The following is a 13,007-nucleotide window of genomic DNA, read 5'->3' on the forward strand; positions in this document are numbered from 1 at the left end:
TGTCCAAGGTAAAGGACTCACTCTATGAGGTGAGTAACATTAGTCGTTGGTGTTGATTTGTCCGAACAGATCTGTAAGGCTTATGTTGAAAATAATCCTTAATTTTGGATCTAATGGTGCCGTCAAATTCTTTTACCGAGAACATATGCAAACGTTGTTCCAAATTTTTATTTTCATATTCAGCGATGAGCATAGAGGTAAATTTGTGTGTGGAATTAAAGGACCATTTAATCCTATTATTTGCGGTGTTAAGCAAAAGATCCGATTTATAGCATTGTTTAGCCCTTTCGCAGATTAAAAGTTCAAACTCCATCACAAGCTTACAGTGGTCACTTGTCGAGACTTGCTTCACTTCAAAATTTAACAATGAAAAACTCAATTTGGCAGTTAGAAAAATATGATCAATAGTGGACTTACAGCCTCTTGCATTCCATGTACATTGGTCATTAGAAATACACTTTAATCCCCACAATTCGGTGTATTTATGCAATAGGAATCCTCTCAGTTTCTGGCTACCAATTACACAGGTTGTCATCTTGAGGTGCAAGGATTCTCCCATCAAACTGTCCACATCACAGTCAGCGTTTAAATCGCCTGCTATTATTATTTGACCAGAAGTGTTGTTGGTAGACCACTGATCTATTTGTTTACCTAAATTAATTAAGTTGATTTCCAGCTGTTGATCGGATAAGACATTCGCGTTTCAATACACGTTAATTATCAGTAGTGAGAAGAGATTCAAACCATCTCCCACCGAATAATCAGTTAAGAGAAACGATTGACCTTATTTCCAAGTGTTTATTTTTTGCAGACCTGGGGACTCCTTTGAAGCCGTGAGTATACCCCCCTTAGGTCTGCCTCTCGCACCTTTTGTGGCACATAAGTCCTCCACTACGAAATCTTCCCAGCCCACATGAGTGGTCAGCCAGGTTTCTTGTAACAAAATTAGATCAAAGCCATGTAAATCTAACATGAGAGATTTGTTGTTAAAAAGATTGAAATTGCCTCGAGAATTCCAGCATAGCAATTTCAAAGCATGATTAGTAACTATGCAGGTTTACCCAATTCCTTTAGATTGGAGATTGCGTCTCGCAAAAATAGAGCCAACCATCTCCAATGCTGTTTCTCTGATACATCATCAGTTTTTTGATTGGTGTGATGGAAACTTCGTTCCTCACTTTCTTGCCTTGTCATCCCACCTCTATCAGGGATTTGTGTTGGAATAGACTGGTCCTTAAATGGGAAGATGTCAAAACCCATACGATGAAGAGCTTCTGCCTCCTTCAGTATCATTGACCGAACCAAGGGGGATGGAATCACCAATCTGACAAAATCCCATCTTACCTTATCGATAAAATCGACCAGATGAATATCTGCAGAGGTAATAAGTTTGAGTTCAGATATCTCCGCAAATAACGAGAGAATGTAAGGTCTATTTAGCGATTGCATTCTATCATCTTTAAATAAGGAGCATAAAATCAGACTCGGCATATGTGGAAGTGCCACAGGTCTGAGCTCCTGCAGATATTTAATATCGTTAGATGTTTTATCATTATGCCACCTACCATCCCCCCTTACATATGAGGGATAGTCCTGTTCATTCCTCTCTTCTTCTGTTAAGCCTTCAGCTTTGTTTTGACAGTTCAACAGAGTATCTTTATTTCTAAGCCTCTCATTTTCTTCTACAATGTTATTTACATTTTTTAGGAGTTCACCAATTTGATCATGTTCATTGGCCTTCCGATTTATGCTAGTATCTGTGATTACTGTCTGTATGGTATCATATTGTGTACGCCCTGCATTCTGCATCTCAGTAGGAAGTGCAGTTTCCTTCTCATTTGTACGCAAACTCGTATTCGTGTGTTCCATTACTCTATCTTGTTCTTTCAATCTTTTATTTTCATTCATCAAATCCTGGACATTTCTAAGTATTTCCTCCACATTTGTCTCAATATCTGTGGGCGCAAGGTGAGGGTTAAGTGCTGCATCTGCACCTTGCAGGACTGATCTCTCATCCTGTTTACTACAAGAGTCTACCATTGTTGGATTTGTAAAAGGTAATGTATTGATATTCGTAGTGTCTTTATGGTATAATCCTGTGTTTACTGATTGTGCAATTGGTCTTATTCGTCGCTTCACTACCTCCCCAGAGGCCAAGAGTGTATGATTGTTTTTAACCTGTTCTACACCACTCATGTTTTTACCAGATCTAATAGGCTCCTTTGTACTTAGGCAGTCAGCTTCCTTATTCGACGTACTTATTGGACCTTTAAAGATTTTAAAAATGTCATTCAAACCATTTTCCAGTCTACTCGTGTTATCCGTAAGGGAAGCTCTTTTTTTTTTCTTCATAACCTCATACATTCCCTCCACTCCTTCATATTCACTCTGAGTTGCCTGATCAGCGGATGTTTTCACAGTTGCAGCTGCATTCATCTGTGTGGTTCCACAATTCGATATCACACAGACAACTGCATCCGAAGCAACCTCATCAATCATGTGTTTCATATCAAGGTCTCTCATAAATTTTCTAGATGATTTGTTTCTTTGTTCTGTTTTTTTTACTTTGTTATTATTTTTTTTCGCTTGTTTTTTTTCTGCTCTAGAAGGCATAGTGTCCCTAATAGGACCTTCAGTTAAGTCGTTGTCCTTAGAAATAATTTTGGGCGTGACAGTGTCCTTTTTCGCAGAGTTGGCCACAATTTCCGAAAATTTAGGGGCCACCATGTTATTTCTAGATGTTTTATTTTTAAGCGGAGAGGGCACATCAGGCTGACCATTCCCAATTTCCACCCCATTTGTGTGGCGTATAGATTTCAGATCAGCATTCCATGTTACCATTGTTTCCTTCACTATGGGGACTAACATGTCAGCTAGTCCTATAGGCAAAGTCTCTATACATTTAACAATAGGTATGAGTAAGCTCGGTAGGACATTGGGAAAAGTGTCAATAGCTGTTACCATAGAGGTCAACAAGTCATTATGTTTTCTAAGTTCAACCAAAATAGCTCGGTTGAAAATACCTACCATCGTCGTCATGTCATCAGCTGGTGGAAAATCATTTATGCCCTCCGATAGGATATCGTATATGGGATCAGACATATTATCGTCAGTAATAAAGATAGCCGGAGTGTCAGAGTCAAGAGCGTCATTTCTAGCAACCTTATCCCCCTGATGTGGATCATTGAGTACCCCTTCTATCTCGTAGTCACCAAACATTGGTTGGGAAGAATCCATGGCTACCGCCTGATTCCTAATTTCAACTGAACAATCCTGCGCACATTGTAACAATTCCTCTTCATCTGCACACGGTGTAGGCAAAGGAAGTGCCGCCGCTCGAGCCAGACTAGCCCTGCGGGTACTTACTGCAGTGAAGAAGTCCGCCCTATGGTCTTTACGTAGGGCGGCTAATTTTACTTTACCCATGTTGTAATTAGTTAAGATCACTCAATACTACCGCCAAAGGACTAAGGTGTTGATATATACAACACCCAACTTCAGCGGTTATGAGGTGTATTTGGATTGCACCAAAAATTTAAATACCTGTTAAAGAAGCGTATTTCTGGTACTTGCTTTATCTTATGTTGCCCTCGCATCCAAAGCACATAATCGACGGGTCAGTTCCCCCTGCGCACACAAGATAAATTGGTGGTTAACTGCACCCGAACACCCGCAACACGGAGCACGAACCGCGAACAGCAAACAGCGTGCTTTCGAGTGCTTCCGTGTGCACGCGCAGGTGCGCTACACACACTGCTTTTGGGCTTTAGGGGGGCGGGCACAAGGGTGATCTTCGCGTTGCGAGCCCAATCAGAAAACAGCTAGAAGTGAGTAAAAAAGAAAGATTTAGGTCAAGAAAGATTAGGGATAGCAGTGTGTCCTAAACTTACAATGTCAATGTCAATTGAGAGTGTATATTTACTTTCCGCCCAGATAGGTCAGGCAGCTTCCTGTGTGCCTGTAAAGGACGTCCGCTTCACCGTGGATTCAGCGCTCAGCAAGTGGCGTCCAGTAGTGATGAGGCACAGGTGGAAGCGGCGGGGCGGTGTTCCAGCGATTCCTGCAGCTGGAGAAGGTCACCCTCTGTCAGGGAGGGCGCCAAGGGAGTTCTGCCTGAGGCCAGCACTGTCAGCCATGCCGGCGCCAGTGCTCAGCCCTTGCCCTTGCTGCTGCTCCTGCTGCTGCTGCAAAGGCTCTCCATACACAAGCTGTCAGCGCTCTGCTTATAAATAATTTTCTGTTTATAAAAAGACAGAATGGGGATCATTGTATATCTCCCTAACTTCCTATGTAAGACACTTCCGTGGTTTGTTAGAGTGGTCAATATGAATCTCAGATGTATGGAATGCCCCTGATCACTCACACTTCTATTTATAACAATCCCCAAATAGGTCATGGTTTCCACCACTTCAAATGGCTCAGTATCCACTCTCCACATACATTTCTCCATTTTCTTTTTGTGGGCCGATTTCATTGTGAGGACCTTGGATTTTGCAACATTCATCCTCATTGTGATGCTGGAAATGCGTCAGAGGGACAGGGCCTCCATATCCTTGTCCTTTACTGATTTTTATCGTGTGTTCTGTCATGTTTTTCGTGCAGGAGTTCATGTGGGACTTCTGGCGGTGCAGCTCTCTCTTTTGGTTTGGTGAACAGACCCATGGGATACCCCTATGGCACCCATGGGTGGGGGTACAGCCCTGTGCCCCTAGTGTATGTTTTTGGGCACCTGTGGGTGGTCCACAGAGCAGGGTATGGGCTGGTGGCAGCTCCATGCTGAATTTGACAGGTGCCCTGAGTATCCTCCATTTTGAGATAGATACCCAGGCCCTGCCATTGGAATCAGTTGATTCCTGATAGGAACAAGATGGCCCCTGTGGCCTCTTGCTTTCTATTGCCTATTACCTTGTATTCCCAAAGTCCTGGGAAGCCCTGACTCTGTCCCTTCCCCCTTACTGGCTGTTGGGTGGAAGTTCCATATATGGTGTTGTTGTGAAGTGCTGACCAGACTGGCTGGAGCCTTCCCAATGACTGTATGTTGTGGGTACGCCTGTGGGTGGGACCTGGGTGAATGGAGTGTGCGACGAATACGCATTCTGTGTTGTGGATGTCTAGTATCTGGTGGTTGACACAATGACTGAGACAGCCCTGCCTGAAACTGGTATGAATGCAGTGTGGAGTGTTGAATGTTGAATGGCTGGGTACTTGTCTCAATACACATAACTTGTTGTGAGTGTCTAGACAGGAGTGAATGGCCTGAATACGCTGTGCACCTGATTGGATGCCTGCCTGCATGAATTACCTTCTGACCGATTGGTTGCCTGAGTGTGACCCAGCAGAATGAAAGGGAGATCAACTAGTATATCTGAGGGCCTCTCATTGCTAGAATTTGTGTTCAGAAGCTGAAGTCCATAGCGAGTATCTGGAGTAACTGAAGCTTAACCTTGAAGCCCTGCTGGAAGAGAAGAATTGTTGCTGCTCTCCTTCATCAATCTGAAAGCTGCTGTGTCTCCAAGGACTGACCCAGAGAGGACCTGGTAAGGTGCCCTCTTCCCGAGCTACGAGGGACCATCGTGCACCAGCTGATCTTTGCTAAAGCTCCCTGGTAGACAGACCTACGGCAGGCTGCCGACCGGAGACGGGGACTGCCGCGGAATCCCAAAGAGAAGTGCCGGGACTGTTGTCTGCCACTGTCGCCGACCGCCGTCGCCGACTGGAGCCGCCGTGCTCCCGTTTGCCTAAGAACTTCATTTGAGCCAAGGACACTCTTGTCTGCATCGCCACCCGCTTTATCCTGTTGGAGAAAGCCCGACCATCGACGAGCCGAGGAGCATCCGCCGGTGGGTTTCTCGCCACCTAAAGACCACAGAGACGCCGACGACTCGACGCCCTTGCTGGGCCACAGTTCTTCATCATCCCTTTGCGGTCCAGAACTATCGTCACTGAGGTGCCCCGCATGCCTCTTCCTTGCAGGACGCCAACGCTCCGTCGTCGACGAGCACCGCTAGGAACGAAGCTGCAACTTCACCGTCGTAGTTCACCCTGTTCTACGTCGGACGTTTGACGACCCGTGACTCCTGCTTTAAAGGGAGGGCACTCAAGAATGGCCATCGATGAACGCTACAATTCCAGGTACATTGGGGCTGTAGAACTATTGTAGAGGGAAATAAGACTCATAGACCAATACATGGACTGGGCTTGTGATACATCTTTGCTTTACAGGTTTCCCAGGTGGGGGGATCTCCACTCAGAATTGTGCCTAGGTGGTAGAGGCCAGTATTCTGCCAATTGTTCAACCATCTGGCTTTCCTTCCTCTCTCTACTGCTGGTTTCCTCTTTATTGATCTGTGTGACATTTTGGCAGTATAGTTGATGCACTTTAATGGGATCTGATAATATTTGTGGTACCACTTTAGAACTGTATATATTTACCATTGTTGATTTTCTGACCACAAAGTGAGTTATTGTGATAGTGTACATAACCTTGAATATTAATTATATAAAGACTGTGTTTTAACTAATACAGTGTGTGGACATTCCTTTGTGGGGGCTTGGGGACTACACTGTACTTAAGAACCAGCCTGCATCACCTCCTGAGAAGCTAGGCCTTGATTGCTCGACCATAGCTACCGAATAGAGAATCTTGGCTGGGGTCCTCTGTGCTTCTCCTCTACCATATAGAGAGCAGAAGTACAGACACCCCCTCCAGTCTTTACACTCATGCCATTCTCCCTCAAATAGGAATGAAAGGCATGAATCATACGCTGAAGACTAATAGGTGTTAAGTCTAAAAAGACTAAGTCATCAGCAAATAGTATCCAAAGCACTGCTATACCATTAACCTTTGGGGGGAAGGCTAAAACATCTCTCTGTGAATCAGCCAATCTGCAATATACAAACAAAACAGAAGCAGAGCCAAAGCACACCCTTGCTTCAGGCCTCGGTAAGTGAAGATTTTTTGTGACATATGACCTTTACCCGAGAGTCGAATTCTCACGGAGGTATTTGTGTAAAGCGCATCTATGGCTTCTACCAAGTCCTTAGGGCAGTTCCATGCTCTCAGCATGGCCCAAAGCTTCTCCCTAATTACTCCATTGAACGCCTGTTCAAGTTCTATAAATGCTAAGTATGGGCACGATTCTGTTTCTAGGGCCCTCTCTTTTAAGATGTTAATAATAAAGTGATTTAGAGTGGTACCTACTCCCTTGACAAATCCAGTTTGTCTTGGGTCAAGGATACCACTCTTCCCGGCCCATGATCTAAGATCTCTCAACAGGACAGTTGCAAATAGTTTCCCTATCGAGTCAAGCAGGGCGATAGGGTGGTAGTTTTTCGGCATCGCCCTTTCCACTTTTTTGAAGATGGGCACTATATTTGCCTCTCTCCAAGATGATGGTATCTTTTTATTTGTCATAATCTGGGCAAAAAGGACTGGTAGAAATTTACTCCATTGACTTCTGTTTTTTTCAATTCCTGGTTGGATAGACCGTCAGGTCCCTCAGCTCGAGATGTACTGAGATTCTTTATCATCATCTCAGCGTCTAGTTCGTCAAAGGCAAACTTCCAAGTTTGAAACTGCCACGCTTCCACCTTACAGGATCTGCAAACAGAGTTGTATAGTGGGCTACCCAATCCATTTCCGACACCATGCTAATGATATTACCTGGTCTAAAGGAACCACTGTTTAGCACATAGCACTTTTAGCTTGTGTTCTGCGTCGTTTTGAGCTCTCATGATCCTAGTACCAATACACCAGTTTCTATACTGCTGTTTGACTAACCTGATTTTCTCTCTTCTCTTTAGTTTATCACCCTCTTTGTTTATTTGCGTGATGGACTTCTGCAGCAATTTTCTCCTCTTTACCAGGGCTTGATCATAGTAATGTTTCTGTTCCACTTGTTTTATAGTTTTCCCCACTCCTTGCAGGTCAGATTCCTGGAGAATACCCTGATACTCCACCTGGGAAGGATCCGCTAGAGCAGAGTCCCTGTATCGGTTTACAATCAGCGTTACCTCACGTTGTTTTAGACTAAGGTGATTACCTCCCCCTTTCTAATTCCACCTCGCCCATTGTTTTCTTACCCTTTGCCCCCAGATTATTTCTAATGGAGATAGCCAACAGGTCATGATCACTCAGTTCCTGTGGCACAATAGAGCGTTGCAGTTGTCTATTTTAGCCAATATTAATGTTCTAGCTAGGATTAAGCAGTTTTCTGAATTCAAGAAGGGTCTGCAATCTGTGATAAGTTTGCAGGTATATGCAGATGCCGACGCTACGGCATTGGTTTATCTAGTTAGGGAGAGAGTTGCGTCCAAGTAGATGCCCAAGGTTTTTGCTGTGTTCAACACGTTGATGACGTTACCATCTATGGTGAAAGCTTTGTAGGCTGGATTTAGTTTGGCCAATTTGGAGTGCGAACCGAGGATAAGTAACTCTGTTTTCTCATCATTAAGGCAGAGGCTGTGATGAGCCATCCATGCCTGGATGATAGAGTATATGTCGTTAAGAGCCTTGGTGTCGAGAGCAAAGTCACCAGAGATGGGGATGAGTATCTGGGTGTCGTCAGCGTAGTTGGTGTACGAAACACCCAGATAGTCAAGTATGTCGAAGAGAGGCTTGGTAAACACATTGGGCCTCATTCCGAGATTGGAGGTGGTCATGGCGCTATTTGTGCCATGGCTGCCTCCAATAGCGGGTCCGGCAGCAGTCTTGTTCAATGGGGACTTACCGGTGCATTCCGACCCTGGAGGGACCGGTAAGTCCCCATTGAACAAACCATTCCCCATTCCCATTTGAGCCCCCATAGGGCTCAATGGGAATGGGGAGGGCGCTAGTAATGGGCTCGTAACTAGCAAGCCTGTTATTAGCACCCTGGTCCCTTAGCGGGACCCGCAAGGGACGTGTGGTCAGACCACACGTTCCTTACGGTTCCTGCTAAGGGACCTAGGAATTGGGCGGTAAGGGATTACCGGCACCGGTCTCCTTACCGGTGCCGGTAATCCCTCACCGCCCAATTCATAATGACCCCCATTGTATAATGTGGGAGATACGCAAGATCCTTGAGGGACTCCGCACGGGACCTGGGCAGGATCTGCAGAGGCTAGTGGAGAGAAGACTTTCATGGTCCTATTTGCTAAAAATGAGCTAATCCAGGATGACGCAGAGTCAGAGAACTGCGCAGCAGTTTTGAGATGGTAGCAGAGAATTTTATGATCCACCAAGTCGAATGCTGCTGAAAGATGGAGCAGAAGGAGGAGTGCCATCTTGCCCTTATCTTTTAGTCTTCAATTTGGGTTTTTAAATCTATCAAGGTGGGTTTCCGTGCCATTTTTAGGACGGAAGCCCGATTGACGGAGACCCAGTAATTGGTTTGATTCAAGATAAGCCTGAATTTGCAGGTATGCAGCGCGGTCCAGGATTTTTAGAAGGTATGGTACCGTGGTGATAGGCCGGTAATTGGCAGGGTTGCTTGGGTCAAGGGTAGGTTTTTTGATTAAAGGGATGACCCAGGCATCCTTTAGGTTATCAGGGACGATGCCTGATCTGAAGGAAGCGTTAATGAACATGGTGATAAACGGTGCAAGGTCATGCGCAGCTTCCTTAATGATTGGTGCAGGGAAGGTGTCGCCTTGGCAGTTTGACGGTTTAAGCTCTGAGATAATGTTTTCCACTTCTTCAATGGATAGAGGTGAGAAGCTGAATGGTTTTTGAGGGCGAGAATAGGGTGGTGGGGGGTTGAATGATGACGAGTGCATGGTGAAGTCAGATAGGTTATTCTTTTTTGCGTTTATTTTCGCTTGCAGTAAGGCGATTCTATCCAGGAGTGCCTTTTGAATATTCGTGCACCAGGCTGCATCTGGTGAGAAAGTCACCAGGAGGGCTACAGGGGACTCCAATTCCTTGAGGATCTTGAAAAGTTTTTTGTGTTGGATTGTGCCTGTGTGATGTGTTTGTTGTAGACATCTTTTTTGGCTGTAAAAATAGCAGCTTTGTAGGTAGAGGAGGCCTTTGTTAGGTTGAATTTGTTGACCGGGGATGGTAAATTTTTCCAAAAGGCTTCAGCCTTTCTTTTTTCTTTGCGTAAATCTCTGAGATGGGGGGTGAACCAGGAGTTTAGGTGAGAGCACAGTTTCTGTTTACGTAGTTTTAGTGGTGCAATAATATTAAGGGCTTTGAGCATGGTCTGGTTGTAAATATCCACTAAGACTGTATGGTCTGAACTCGCGGTCAGAGGGGTATTAAGTAGGGGAAGGAGGATGGGAAGAAGTTTCTCAGTAGAGATAACCTTCTTATTGCGGGTTTGAATGGCAGGAGCTAGATTTGGCTTGTTGATTTGTGGACTGGCGTTAATTGCGAAAGTTATTTTGTAACAGTCTGTCCAGAGGCATGGGGTCACCGAGATCAAGTTGAGCTTGCAGTTAAGGTCAGCCACCCAGTCAAGGGTGCAGCCTTTGATATGAGTGGGCTCTTGGATATGTTGGGAGAGGCCAAAGTCTGTTAGAGTATTTAGGAGGTCAGTCGCTTTGGGATCATTCACATCTTGGTGTCCTAAATTAAAGCCACCTAGAAGGAGGATTTGAGAGTTGGGCTTGGTCCTGGAGGCAAGGATAGATGAGATGCCATCAATAAAGGAGTTGATAGGGCCAGGGGGCCTGTATAGGAGGTGCTATTAGTATCAATGATACTGATTCTCCATTCATAGGACTTTATTGTATTTTATTTCTATTTCCTGGTGATTGCAAAAGGTACTTTGACAAAAATAACCAGTGCACATAGAAAGAACACAACAGCAACAATCCTATTGCTGGGTGTTTCAAAATTTAGAGAAAGAATAAAGAAACCAGTGTGAAGAACATGAAAACGCCTGCCACATTGGGAATGCAGTGCTTCTCTTTCTTATTCGGGCAAACCTCGGTAACACCACATAATTGCGAGTTGTGATGAACCGTTCATACTAGGTGATGTTAACACATATCTTTGGGGCTGTGCTAGCTGTATTTTGGAGAGAGCCCTTGTGCCACGAGCTCACACTTCCTGGACAAACACACCTGGCAAAATATATTATTAAGCCTTATAGACTGAGAGAGGGGTATGCTCCTGAGTTATTACCCCATGTGACGCTGCAAGCAATATGTTCGGGAACAGCATTTATCTCAATCGCCAATGACCCCTCCATGGGTCTATAAGGCTAGTAACACTTTGTCGTAACATAACAAATAGTGTATTCTAAGTCAACTGTTAGGCTGCTGATCAAGTCAGAATGTCTCTAACAAAGTTAATAAAAGAAATGAATCCTCTTATATGTCAGTCACGTCATCCTGGTGTCCTCTCGAGCCACTTCTTACTGACCATGGTGACTTGTCAGTGGTGGTAGTCATATAAATGTAGTCCTAGTTATTGGCCTTTTGTGAGCTCTTCCCTCACTCCTCAACTGCTGGTGACCACATTGGATTGTGTGCAGCCTTGAGATGTTTCCTAATATTGGGAAATTGAACTGAATGTTCAATTCTTGATTGTTCTGTGATAGAGTTGGATGTATTTGGACTTTTATCTACCAAGTGTTTGTGGTGAAATGCAGGCTCAGGCAGCGGCATGAAACGGTCTCGGACAGCAATAAAAACGAGGTCCACAGTTTCAAAAAACAATTCATTCCTTTTGGTAGAGACTATTTGAATAGTACCCAACGGTACTTTTCTTACACAATCTATTGCAAATTGTGCAATTTTAATGATTGAGCAACAATGGTCAAAACTACTAGTCGCATAGTGAAGTAACTCATCGAATTGGCCCACATTGGCCCAAAAAGTGGGCCACCTTGACCAAAAAAACTGGCCCACACTAACCGTTTGTGTTTTTGGTTATGGCATTGCCCTATTGCCCTATAGGCCAGTCCGAGCCTGATGAAATTGCTAATTCTCTACAGGAGTACAGGGATCAGTAGCGGTTTCTAAACTCCTACTCAGGCTCACACTACTACTAAACCAGCAGTGATCCCATTCGTAAAGGTGAAACAGACACAACATGAATGGTATGCCTCCTAGGCCTCTTTGAGGTAGCATGGGCCGAGGGCAGGCTATAGTCTACAAAAGGAGTGTGAGCCAGCTTTAAAGCATCCAAAACAACAATAGTACTATGGTACCAAAATAAAATAAATGTTCAATCAAGGTTCTATACAAATATAAGACTTTATTAAACAAACAAAACCTGACAAACTGATAATAACAGTAACATTCCAAACTGTTAGATTACAGAATAGGCAGTCTTTTGTTTGAAAGGGGCACTCTGCATATTAAGATAGTTATATGCACACAATTCCTTTTGTAGCAATGTTCAAGTTTAAGTATATGTCTTTTAAAAGGTTAATGAGTGGGGTTTTGATTGTCGCTAGAGCCCTTTGTTGGGGCAAACTCCCAGGTAGATTTGAGGCCCAACACCTTCCCCCAAAAGGAACGCAGACCCAGCCAGACAGCAAGTTCACACTGCGGTTTATTACAGTCAAAACCAACAGTTATAAGTACAAGGATCAAAAAAATTCATGGATGTCTCATTGGTCCCTTGCTCGCAGGCCAGTTATTACCTGGAATTACATCAGAGTGATGCTACACAACCTGGGCCCTTCTCCAGAAAACCTATCATCATCTGGGATTGGTCACTGAGTAATAGTCCACATATAGTGGACACTATACACGTTAGTCTACTGGTTCTCGCATGTCAGGTGGGTGCCTGGGCCATCCCCATTTATCTAACTTTACATAATGTTGCAGTGTGAGGGTCTTGCCATTGGTTCTTGCCCGTTGCTACCCACCCCTAGGATACTGGACTGTGGTTGGTTAGAGCTGCCGTCCGCAGGCCTGGGACCCAAAATGATTCCCAGCTCTTGGTGTACCTTCTCAAGGTAATAAGAACAATTATGTGTCTGCATTGTAACTTGTGTTTACCACCATAGTCTATTAGAGTGACCGTTCACATCGTGCAACACTTGTCTCTCAATGTCTTTCCCAACGTC

The sequence above is a fragment of the Ambystoma mexicanum genome, chromosome 13, assembly GCF_040938575.1.
Source record: "Ambystoma mexicanum isolate Mex_15411 chromosome 13, UKY_AmexF1_1, whole genome shotgun sequence".
Classification (NCBI taxonomy): Eukaryota; Metazoa; Chordata; class Amphibia; order Caudata; family Ambystomatidae; genus Ambystoma; species Ambystoma mexicanum.